Consider the following 12,974-nt stretch of genomic DNA (forward strand, 5'->3'; position numbering starts at 1 on the left):
AAAAAGCTTATTCTGTGAGTTTTTTTTTCTTTATCATTTGAAGAGAAGTGAAACTTAACATGACTTGGGCATGTCATTAAAGATACATCTGTTTCACAGAATCACAGAATTTTAGGGGTCAGAAGAGGTCTCCACAGATCATCAAGCCCACCTGCTTTGCTAAAGCAGGTTCCCTACAGCAGGTTGCACAGGTTCACATCCAGACAGGTCTTGAATATATCCAGAGAAAAAAACTTTAGAAAATGTTCTTCTTTTCAAATGCAGAACAAAGATAAGGATCTTCTACACAGTAACTTACAGATAAGAATAATGAAGTAATTAGGGAAATATTACTTCTAAGATTTCATTCTCAGCCTTGGGACTTACATCAGCGATAAGGGTTGAAAAGATCCCATTAATTTTTATGTTACTTTCTTACCATACTTTCAAGTATCACTTCCCCATATTTTTGAGCAGAAGACTTACACGTGGATATGGGGCCGAGGGAATGGAACAGGATAACTCAGAATCCACCTAGCCTGTATATTTTAACTGCTAGTACATTTTATTTGTAAATGAAACTCTATGAAAACAAGACAAGAATTGTTTATTCGCTAACAGCTTCTGTAAAGTCACTTTGTTTCCCACTTCACTGGTACAATAACATGTAAGTTCCATGCACAAAGCATTGGGCTGTTGGGGTGGGTTTCAAAAAGTTATGGCTCACTGTAAGAATTTCAGGGAAATGGTTCTTTCTTAGCTCAACATCAGCATCACATTACATGAAGGTGCATGCTGTTTAATTTCACATCCACAGAGCAGTGAATACAGTTTTTCAGTTATCCACCAGGTAGACACCCAAATAGCTTATAAGTAAAACAAGATACTGCAGAACGCGTTTATTGCACCATTTTCCACTCATTTTCCAGAATACCGTTGTATTACAGCCATAAAACCTCTTTCAACAACCCCACAACATCAGCACACCTTTCCAGAAAAATTTAAATGCAACGCTGGGAAAATCAGGAGTGACTACTTTAAGGTTATCCTTATACAACCTTCTAAAATTACTCTCTGGAACTGCATTCTTTAAACCACATATGTCAAACTAAATAACCTACTCAAATAACTCAAATATGCAACAATTCTTTTTAAAAACTAAACTAAAAAGGACATAGCAGGTAGCTTCTCCACTTAAAAGCTGTTTGCAACTATACTAAGCTAGGAATTATATAAAGCCAGCATTGCAGTCCCTTTGTTTTATTAACTACCATCTTTCTCCTCCAGAAGGGTCAAACTTAAACCCAGGAACAGAAAATAGTTGAGTAATAATTCTACTCAGCACACTTCTCCAGACATCAGATTGTTTAGTCCTACCTTGGGGTGGGAAATCCCACTGATCTTCCTTTCGTCACTAATAACCCATATCAAACATTATGTTGCATCACTTCTCATTCTAGCAAGAGGGGCATTGTAGAAGAGCCGTCCAACAGAGCTATGAGCAATATGATTAACATTTGTCACACATTTACTTTTGCAGCCTCTGCCTCTCCCTAAGGAGAGGAAAGTTTATAGTTGAGAAATGTAGATCACGCATTCAAGGGCTTTTTTGATTTGTTTTTCTGAGGAAAAAAAAAGCCAAGATTAAAGACAGCTATTGTGGAAGATGCTGGCACAGATAATATGCTTTTTAGTCACAGCAAACTTTGCCTGATTTGAACCATCCACGAAGCACATTATTCCCTACACTCAATGGAGGCCATTCCAAACATCTGAGAAGCAATGCTGCTGATCAACTCAAGACCACTGACTCACTTGACCTAAATTCAATCTTCTCAGGGCTGTAATTAGGAGCTGAATACTCTTCCTTCATATCCAAGTAAGCCATTATTGCACTGCAGCGTTTATAAAGGACCTTTAAATTTCAGTGGCTAATAAGTTGTTGGCTTGACAAAGGTGTGGGTGGCTGAGGATTGATTGTAATTCATCCAAACTGTACAGTCTTCTAGAAGTCCAGCCTTTCAGCAAAGCATGTTTCATATGATATTAATTAACATGCTATGGAAGATTTTTATCATATGGGAATCAAAGAAATATTCTTGCCTTTCGGCCTAAAGGGACAAATTTTAGATGGCAACTCTCAACCAAAGGAAAAAAAAAATCATGAACTTTTAAAGCAACAGCTATTTATCAGCCTAAGTTCTTCCACTTTGCTCAGTTTTAGCAACTGTTCCTCAGACATCACTGTTCCCCATCAAGCATCAGGCTACCATTAGCTGTGCAGACATAAAGGACAAAATAGATTTCTGTCACTTATCTTTATGGCTCCCAGAACAAGAAATGCACTAATCTACAGAAACGCACACTTTCACCAGTTTCATACGAATACCCTGGGAGTTAATCAACTGTGGCTTGCACAGTCTTTTCAGTATAAAACACTGCTAAAGTAGCGTAGAAAATGGCATAGTTTCTACTTCACCTACTTTCTATAAGCACTTTTGAGTTTAGACATCTTTGGAGGGCACTCAGTTAAAACTGGGAAGATAAACAGTTGGTTCTATGAGCGCTGCAAGTACACTTTACACACTTATGTCTCATGGGTTACCGAGTCCTCCAAGTCCTAGCTGGCGTACATACCAACTCTGCTCCCTGCATCTGCTTACAAGCTCTCTTTTTTCCAGCCAGCTGCCCATTTTCATGTACTCTGTAAATGCATAATCATTGTTAGGATTTCTATAACTTCCATTAAATTGGGTAGAAACCTGCCAATGGGCTCAGAAATTGTTGACTGTGTCTGAAATTTGGCTGAAGAATCATCACTTACATCTCAGTCTCATTTTGCAATGCATTCCAGTGTGTTGCATAGATGAATAGTGACAAACAGCTTCAGTGTCCAACAACAAGGTTACTTTTAAGCAATACAGTTCTTTGCTTCTGCTGGTAGCTCACACCTCTGCGCTGAGTTTGGCAACCTACTTAGTGATTTGATGACTCTGGTAAATCAGTTTCTTAACTGATAATTTGTTACAACTTAGGAATTTACATATATTTAGAAAGAATAGAGACTAAGTGTATTTGGAAAAAGAAAACGTACTATGGAAAACTGCTAGACTTCAACACTGAGCTAACACTATTAGGACTGATGACACTTCCACCCCTCCCCTCCCACCCCCCCAAAGGACAAAATTCATCAAAAATCTAAAACCTTATGATCATGAAAATTTGAATGTTTTTGTCAGTTTAAAGCTTGACATTTAAAATGACCAAATTTCATCAACACATCAAAAAAAATCTTTATACTGTGAAAAGGCCACTATAAAGATAACCAACTCAATGTTTTGGTCACTGTAGTAATCTGTCCCCATCTTTATTACCGCACTGAACTGTACGTGACAACAGATCTCACTTACTGCAATATACATCTAATGCTCCTAGTAGTCCTTAGTTTCTGTTTGTCTACAAAAGCCCTCAAATTACACGCTTATGAAAATTTCTGTTTTCAGTCTTTGAAACATCAGAGCAAAAAACCTTCCACTGATAACAGTGCATACTTGCAAGACATGATTTGCAACAAGAACATTACTGAAACCAATTAATGTACATCTCCAGCTGTGACAATTAGCCCCGATTTCATGGGGTAACGGCAAGTACACCAGCCAGTACTATTGGTCTGACACATTCTTTCTACCTTCCAACACTGACTCAGAAAGTCTCAGGAGACAAAAGTGTTATTTCAATCTTCTCTCTCAAAATACTTCCACCCAATGCCTGAAGACCTTAAAACCAAACTTTTCTTCTATTTTAAATATCTCTATTGTCTCTTCTCTTGCACACATCCATTTAGCAGTCCCTCAAAAGCTAAGTCACTGCTCTGTGATGTCATATTTATTCATATCCTTTCAGGATGGGAGAATCAAAAGTGTAGATGCTATCACAGATGGCTTCTGTAAAAGCATACAATTTTTTCTTTAAACTGTTCCAACGAAAACTTTCCTGTTTGCATCTAAAAGAAAACAACAGGTTCATAGCAGCGTCTCTCAACCGTTGCAACTAGGAACCAACTTTAGAAATAGCCACAATGGCAACTCTGAGTAAAGATCTTAAAGACAAATTCCCAAGACATGACATGAGCCAGTATTTACAGTGAATCATCATGCAGAGAAACTCACACTAATGAATTCACATGGAGAAGTAGGACAGAAGAGGCAGAGAAGGAAGCAGTGTGTCTCAGCTATAAAAAATTTGGAGCCCAAATGCCCTAAAGCAGCAAGTTATCTTTGAGTTTTCTCATAATAGCATTTCTCCCTGCTGAATTCAAGTATCAGCATACATTAAATATCAGACCTATCAAGATCTCAAACCAATCTGAATGTGATGAAATCTCAGGAGTGCTATTTCCAACCATCCTCACTCTCAGCCACAGAGACATATTATTTAAAACAACAACCTACAGAGATTTTTGTTTCTGCATCTTCTCAGTCATTTATGAAGTGTTTTGTTCTCTGGAATGTTTGATAATTAACAGATGTGAAAAACACCAAGTTTTTATTTCTTCCCCCAAAGCTTTCTTTCCACAACCTTTTTTCCCCTCAGTCCACACAGCTCAAACTCCAACCAAGTCCATAACCTTGGTACAGCTTCAGCACATCAGCGTTTCACCGTGCCCTGCCAAAATCCAGCTTGTTTCCATTTAAGCCAAAAAAGCATTTTGAAGAAGTTTTTGAACAGGTTTTGCTTCTGTTGCCATATCCCTCAAATGACAGAGCTGTTTTTACTGCATCCAGCACCAACAGCTGAGGAAAAACTACGCAAGTGTTGCAATCAAGACCTTGGAAAGCAATGTAACTGAAACGTAACAGCACTAGCATTGGCCCTGGAGCCCCATGGATCCCACAACCAAATAATTCTGCTGCCGTATACCACACATCCCAAATGACTGGAAAAAGATTCTGCACTATCAGGTAGATAGAAAAATCAAGTACATTTTTGGTGTTTTTACTGTCAACATCCCACTGGTCCAAAGTAAGAACTTTTTACAGAAATAACGATATTAAAAATCCTGACAAACAGTAACTACATCTTACATTGCAGCACTGGTAAGGCAGGAGAACATCACTTGTTCTTTATTCAGATTAACATGCATTCAGATTACAACAAACGCTTGCTGTTTCGATAGCAAAAGTCATCACTTCATGACAAGACAAGACAGGGACAACAGGAGAAGGGGCTGCACATCACCAGTTAGGCACAACACCATTCACACGACCGAATTTTAGCTCTTAAAATAACCCCAAAACTTCAAGGCAAAACACGTGCAGTACAAAGGATTAAAAGGAGGTAAGTAAAAACCACACTTACTTTGGGAAGAGGAAAAAACGCGCTGAGAAAACGAGACGTATTACCCTTGGAAAGCGTCTTTTAACGTATTTGCATTGAAAATCAAAGCAGGGGACAGCCGCAGCGCCGGGTGCCGAGCACTTTGCAGCAGCCGCCCGCCCACCTGCACCCGGAGCGCTACCCGAGCGACTGCAAACGCTGGGAACTGATTAAATTTCACCGAGCTCCACGCTACCTGCACTGGCATTTCCTGTTCCAAACACTCCGAAAACAGCCCAGCCGAGCTCGCTGACGGGCATGTGACTACCGCGTTAAACATTAACTTCTGGCCCCCAGCGACACAACCCCCGAGCTCGCCCCGTCCCGCACGCAGTCCGCGCGCTCTTCGGAGCTGAGTATCGCCGTGCCGGCCTACCGCCGCTTACACAACCCTAGGAGCGGGGACAACGCCAGCCGCTCCGTGCGGCACCACGACGGCCCCGCGAGGCGTTCAGCCGCGGTACCGCGCCGCGCCCCCAGGAGACGGCGGGGACCCTGTCCCCAAAGACTCCGCGCGGGACGGGACCCGCGGTCGCCCGCCGCCCTCAGGCGAAGCGGCCCCCGCACGTCCCGCCCCATCCCGGCTAGGGGGGGGTCCTCGTACCCCATTCCCGGCTCAGATCCGCCGGGGCACCCCGCCTCACCTCCCGTCTCCGGCGGCGCCAGCTCGTGGCTGCTCTCTCGCCCCCTCCCGGCAGAGCCTCCAGCCACGGTCCCGCCCTCACAGCAACTTTTGCTCCCCCCTCGCCGCACCCGTCTCCTCCTTCCTCTCCCCGCGTCTCGCCTTCTGGGGCGGCGCGTGCGCGTGCGCCCACCCCGCCTCGGGAGCCGCCTACGCCCGGCTCGGCAGCGCGCACGCGCGGCGGAACGGCGCCGTGGCCGGGGCGGACAGGATCTCGCCGCGCGTGCCCGGCGCCAGGAAGAGGGAGGATGGGGGAGGAGAGGAGGGGGGAGGCGGGGAGCGGCCGGCGGTCGGCGGCCGGCTGTGATCGGAAGAAAGGCCGGGCGGTGACGGGCCCGGCGAGACGCCTCAGTCGGCGTACCGCGCGCAGGCAGCGTGCCTAGTAGGCGCGGTGCCGCCCGCATCCTTCGCGTCGGCGGGGTCCTCGTGGGGTCGCGCCTCGCGCTTCCCGCTTCTCGCTTCCCGCCCGCTGGCACGAGGTGGGCGCGCGGCCAGCCCTGAGCGCTACCGCGCGCTGAGGAGAGCGGAGATGGGGCTGAGGCTGCAGGGTGGCCCGCCGTGCCGGGAGGCCGGAGCAGTGTCAAGCTGAGGGGCTGCAGTACCCCTTCTTTACCCCCTTTCTTAGTGTCGTTCTCGGCGCATCGCCTGCGTGCGAAGGGCGCGGTTATCCAGTGTGTGCAAGCAGCGCGGCCGTGCCCCAGGTAACTGAGGGAGCGGCTGTCGGGTTGCAGGCCAGGAAGCCGGCGTTGGGGCTGTTCCAAACCACCGGTTTTTCGTATTAATAACCTGTTAAAAAGAAAGGGGCAGCGGTTGCTTTTCCAGCAATTGTTCCTCAGCGCTCCTTGCAGGATGTCTGCCCGCGCACGTGGGCTCTGCTGAAGGTGCCCGTGAGGTAACGCGGGCGCAGGGCTGCTCCCGGGCTGAGGGCGGCTGTACATCCCAACGCTGCACTGCGTCTCGGTGCCGTGTTGCTCTCGGACGCTGTGCCGTATCACCTGAAGAGCTGCCCTCGGGTCGTTGCCCCAAAGTCGCGTGCCTATTATTTTACCTGCTGTATTATTTGGAGGAGGGAGGGGTGCTTCCTTTTGTTGTTTTCAGAAGGAATTACTTGTTTGCGAATACTTGCATTTATAGTTGCTTGAGTGCTTTTAGTGGTTTGCTTTTATAGTCATCGTCCTGGATAAGCGCGTGGATTTCATTAACGCATTTCACTTCTCCACTCATAACGATACTTCACCTATCGCCGTGCCCAGGATCAGTCTTTAGCACACAACTTCTTACATTCCCACTTTTCCCGTTGCCTTTCTTTATGATTTTTCAGGGCTTGAAGAGTGCTAATGTGACAAAATGTGTGGTCACTTTCACTATGAACTCCTCTGCCATATAATCCTTGTCTTGTAAAGTTTACTGCCCTCACTGTTAGATCTCCAGATTGCAATATTTCACTCTTAAAATACTGCGTGGGACTCAAGGTCCTGTGTCAGATACCTCACTGGCTTACAAGGATACCATACTTCAGTTAAACTGTTATCCACATTCATAAAATTCAGTTTTAATACCTTTTGATCAGCCTGATCTTGCTAATGTCTCTTCCATTCTGCTGCTTGTGTAAAAGGCATGCTGGCAAAGGCAATTTCCTCAAGGTCACCCTCCAACCTTTATGATCAAGCAGCCAACTTTTTACTTCAAAAAAAAAAAACAAAAAAAAAAACCAACAACAATCAAACAACCATGATGCACTGAGAAGAATTTCAGTTAAACTGTCAGACTTTATATTTTTATACCTATCTCCACCCTTTTCTGTGATTTGAATAGTCATATTCTCAAGTGGAAGAGTTTTAATACAAGATTAATGTGAACTTCTTCCTTGTGACTTTCAGATGTTTCGGATGGTAATTTGCATGTAAAAAATACCTGTTTAAGAATGTATACATTTTTGACAGAAAATAATACAGTACATTTCCTGTATTTTGTGTTTTTTGAAGGGAATAGGTTCTGTGATTCTCCCATTGTCCTTAGGTTCATCCAGTATCTTGGCACAGGCCCTGTGTTCTTATGTAGTTTATGTAGTACTGTACTGGCTGCTTACTGATAGGTATTTGAACTCCTAGTTTTTGCTAGAAATTTTGGAGTGAAGACGTGTTAAAGTCAGCACGTTAATTTTGCCACCAAAAAGTCCAATTTCATGTCAGAATATTTTGTTCTGGTATGTTTATAAACAACCTTCTGCATATCATTTTGCTTAGTGTCAATTTAGTCTTTGATCCCTGCATTACTTCTTCGCAAAGGCAGTCATGCAGAAGCATCTGTGAATCCCAAAGAAGGATTATGACTTCATTGTGATTATGACCTCATTTTGATATTTTTGTTTCTCCTGTATGCTACTTTCTTGTTTGCCTTTGCCCTTTCCTCAGCACAGATTTGTGTTTCCTTGCTGATCTATTTAGAAGTCTCTTTGGACATATGCTGGTTTCTTCTTTTTTCTTTTTCCAGAGGAAATGTAGTCTCTGAGCTCTAATTATGGTATATTTTAAGGCTTTCTACCAGGGAATCTTAAGAGAGTCTCCCATGCAGTTCAGATGGATAATGACACAGGTGTGGCACAGGAAGCCCTAAATGAACTAAAAGAAGAATTTTAAAATTAGAGTAAGTGATGCAAATGCAAAACAATGCTGCAAGGGCAAATTATTTCCTCTTGTAGTACAGGATATGTGCTATGCATGATGCAGGGATGCAGAAGAATGTTTACATATTTTTACTTCAAATGTTTATGTAAAGTTTGATGGTATTAACAACATAGGTTGCAAAACCAGAGAATTGACTGGGGAATTAAATGAGTGTTATGCTTAGAGAAAAGGGATCCAGAATAAAGTAAAAAAGGTATTTACATCCTCACTAAGGATTCTACTTAGAAATCCAGCCATTCAATTTAGCTCCAGGCTGACTGACGAACGCTAAGATTTTCAAAAGGAAGGAAGAATGATGTGGTGGAGTGGATGGTTATGGGGATACAGTTGAGAGTGACAGATGGACTCTGTCCAGATCCTTCAGTACATCCAAGGGCTTGGCTATGTGCATTTTGAATCCAGGACAAAATATACGTAGGGGAAGTTTGAAAGAAAAATCTTAGTATAGTTAGAAGGCATCCAAAGGTTTTAAACTAGTTGCATTAATTAACTTTTTCTCAAAACTGCAGGCACTGTACTTCTTTTTCAGTGATGAATGAGGTGGAAATCTGTGTTTCACAGCTGCATGTGACAAGGTTTATTCATGTGTTATGTTTTTACATTGTGATTCATGGTGCTGTTGCCACTGGCCGGTCTGTAAATAAATTCAGATTTCTTCATCTGAAATAACTTTTTTGAGTCATGTATTTTGAATATGCAATGTTTCTATGAACATTTTCAGATCTGTGGCTGTCCCAGAACACTTGTTCTCAATTTGCTTTTGTATTTCTTCTTCAACACTTGGAACGTCTTCACAACAATCTTTTCAAACAGTTACTATCCTCTTCAGATGATTTGTAAAGAAATGAGATCTGCTTTAACTTTCCCTTGAAGGAGTAGAAGACTGAATCTGTTGTTTTGAAAAGTGAGTTAAGTATATTTTATTGAGTAGCTCATATATTTGTTATTGTTACTATTGCTCTTCTGGACCGACATAACTCACCATTACACGTTATATTGCCTAGTATGGTCCAGTCTGTTTAACCAGACTGGTTGTTCTGCACAGGCAGTAGCGGGGTAATGTTTGATTAAGATAAAGGTATCTTAAGATGGCTGTATTGCTAGACTACTTACGAATGCCTGATTTTCTATTTTCTCTAAGCCTTTGGGGTATCATCAGATCAAGTCTATACTTTTTGCCAAGGGATGAGAAAATAACGTAAATATTCCAAGACTTTATAATACTGCAAGAGTTCACTGCAGTAAGAAAAACAGATTGGTAGGAAGAAGAGCTATAAGGGAGTAAAGTAACCAGAGGAAAAAAAAATATTGTTTTTGTTACTTAAAACATCATAATGATATATGCGTGTGATTTCTAGGGGTGCTGAAAGGACATCTTGACACTTGAGTCCAAGAGCTGTTCTCCTGTTTGTTTTGCTTAGCTGTATTATGACAAAAAGATCAAACACAGAAGTAGAGCAAGTAAAAAATCTCTCTTAAGCTTTCAGGAAGTTAAGTAAGCACACGTTCTTTTGTGGGTCACTTTACCTAGGTGTATTCCTTGTGTTTCCCTTACCATGAGCACATGTACCCACAACCTTTTCTTTTAAAGGCACTCTAGCAAAGTTTTAAGTAGCTTGTAGCAAGCAGTCACATGGAATGTAGTCATCTGAGTGCTCTCGTTCCCACAGCCTGTACAGAGGCTAAAATTTATACACACATCCACATCCATTTTCTTCTTCCAGACAGGCTAGTGGAGCATTTCTTTAAAGACTCTCTCAGGCAGACAGGTGATGCTCAGTCAGCTTGTTTCCCACTCCTTTTTTTGGCCTCTCTGGAATGCTATTTTTAAAAAGCATTTTACTAGCCTTTCTGACTGTATTTCTGCTTATGGACGTGCCGCAGCCCTGCTTCACACATACAGGAGAAGGCACTACGTAAGGGCAAAACCTACAGAGGTAAGGACACAGTGAGCAGAAGTATAATTGAAGAAGAAGACCAACAGAGGAAAATATGAAATAGTGACTACAAAAGTAGAAGTGCAAAAGAATAATGAGACGGGGGTTAATATCAGCAGTAACAAGAAGGGTAGAAAATACTAGCACATTAGAAGACATGAATGAAAGGAAATACTTGACCACTTGAACTAGCTAGCATTAGACACACCTTCATAGGGCATAAACACACTAACTTTTAAGTTCTCTTCCTTTAGGTGCAGAGCAAACAGAATGTATTTTGCTCTTACACACTGTATGTTATCCTGACCATTCCCAGTAGTTTTTCTAGTGCCAAAATGTTCAATAAGCTGATGGAAGCAATTTCACTCTGAAGTCATGCAGAGTTTCATGCTGAGAGTGAAAAAACATTGGTTTCCATTCTCCTCCAGACCTATTGATGGTGATAGGCTTGAAACAAGACCTGTGTGTGCACAATTATGTTCATTCTTTAGGATTGAGGGAAAGAGCGGAGATTGCATAAGTCTTGCAAATGAGTAAGTTTTTGCTTGGATAATCCAGTTTCCTGTCCAATAATCTACCTTTTTGGAATGACAATGCAATGAAAATCCTCTCCTATTTTAAGCTGTTTCGTTTAAAATCCTTGAACAGGAACAGTATGAGAACCTTCTATGCATGCTGTACTTATCAGGCCCTTTTTATGAAACTGTGTCCTCATCTGACTGCTATAGCAAACAAAGTTTTAATGACAGTCTTTGTCTCACATGACTCTTGCACAATCCTTTTAAGTTTGCATGTCTGCTTCATTGTTTTCTTCTGGGGTATAAGCCAACGAGAATGGATGTGTCTGTAACAGGAAAAGGAAAGAATGAGAGAGATGTTCCCTTGAATATCTCATTCCTTGGATTTCACATAGGCCGTCTCTCTGGCAAACTTGAGCTTTCTGGGTGAAAACCAACATAAATTAAGTAAAAAAAAACCCCAATATTTAATACATATAAAATTGAGTAATATGGTGGTTATGGTTAGCATTACAAAGCATGTTTTCTCACTAGAGTTTAAAATAAGTGCAGTACTTCAGAGAACAGAATGCAAAAATAGTGGGTAAGAATTTCAAAGTGATTTTTTTCTCTGTGAAAAAGTGAACACAATTTACAGCCTGGTATTTGGAAATGATGTGTTTGCAAATGTTACAGTGCTGAGACATCCATATTTAGTTCTGATCCCAGAGCTAGCATGTTACTGCTCTGTTCTGGAGAAGCAAAGGAAAAGTAGGAAGTTGCAGGTCCTGGGGCCAAAAGGAATGATTTCCTTGGTGAGGCCTGGTGCTGAAACGATCATCTTAACTCTGAATAGTTATCTGTAACATGGACACTGCATGGACAGGACGTGGACTGTAAGTCAGACTGGTTCTTTATAGAGGACAGACACTTCGAGTTTCAGTTAGTACCGATTTTTACTTTGATTTTTTTTTTAAGCAAATCTTTAAGGAGTGAGGAAAAAGAAAAGGAGAGAATGGAAGTAAACAGGTTGAAACGTCTTTTCTGTTTAGGTGGATCACACTAGATTTGCCTGCTTTCTTTCTGTAATACTATAATGCAGCTTTTTTAGGTGAATGAAATTGTTAAACTGAAGAAGAGGGAGTTAGTAAATGAACTGTCAAATGGGCAACAAAATGCCTGAGAAGTAAGGGTGTTAGATGGAATGGCATTGGGGAGTTGTTAGAGCTCTGTCTAAAGACTGATACTGAAGCTGGTGGTGTTTCATATTTTCATTAGTGGTCTTGGCAAAAAAAATAGAAGTTGCTAACGTAATTATTGAGATCACAAACTTGGGAAACGTTCCCTGAAGGGTGGTGTGCTACTGGAATAACTGGATGACCTTGAGATGTAGAGAAACAAAATAGGATAAAATAATACCGAGTACACAGTCATGTGCTTAGGAACTAATAGCAAAGGCACTCTAATATAAGCTTAGAGCTTGTCAGATGGAAAGTGAGGGAATTTGAAAGCACTGACTGTGCAAACCGATGAGAGGGTGGCTGTGAGGTGCCAGTTTCGTGTTGCTGTGGAAAAGGTGCACTCAGTCATGAGTAAATTCAGCTGTGTATTTCTTGTACAGATAAGGAAGTACTGATGCCACTCACTGTGCATGTGACCAGTGAAACGTTGGAGTTAGGAGAGTTGCAAGGAAATAAAAAGCCCTATTAAAAGAGGGAGTGGATGATAGACCAAAAGCACTATTATTGCTTTGTTCAGTCATGTGAAGCCTAAAAGACCTTACTGTCTTTGGACAGTTGAAGTAAATATGGAAAGA

The 12,974-nt window shown here is 42.1% G+C and overlaps 1 protein-coding gene across 3 annotated transcripts in view; it reads right to left on the reverse strand.

Annotated features, from left to right (window-relative positions):
- The window catches only part of USP53 (ubiquitin specific peptidase 53), a 34,241-nt gene extending 28,119 nt beyond the window's left edge, over window positions 1–6,122 (reverse strand). Inside the window, exon 1 of one of the 3 annotated variants that reach the window (XM_048943313.1) lies at window positions 6,000–6,122. The gene's annotated coding sequence lies outside the window, so the exon portion shown is untranslated. Of the gene's footprint in view, window positions 1–5,337; window positions 5,515–5,551; window positions 5,572–5,999 lie in introns of those variants that run through there. The other 2 variants (XM_048943316.1, XM_048943314.1) reach the window with 2 other exon arrangements.
- Window positions 6,123–12,974: the final 6,852 nt, after the last annotated feature.

The sequence above is a fragment of the Lagopus muta genome, chromosome 4 (genome assembly GCF_023343835.1).
Source record: "Lagopus muta isolate bLagMut1 chromosome 4, bLagMut1 primary, whole genome shotgun sequence".
Taxonomy (NCBI): Eukaryota; Metazoa; Chordata; class Aves; order Galliformes; family Phasianidae; genus Lagopus; species Lagopus muta.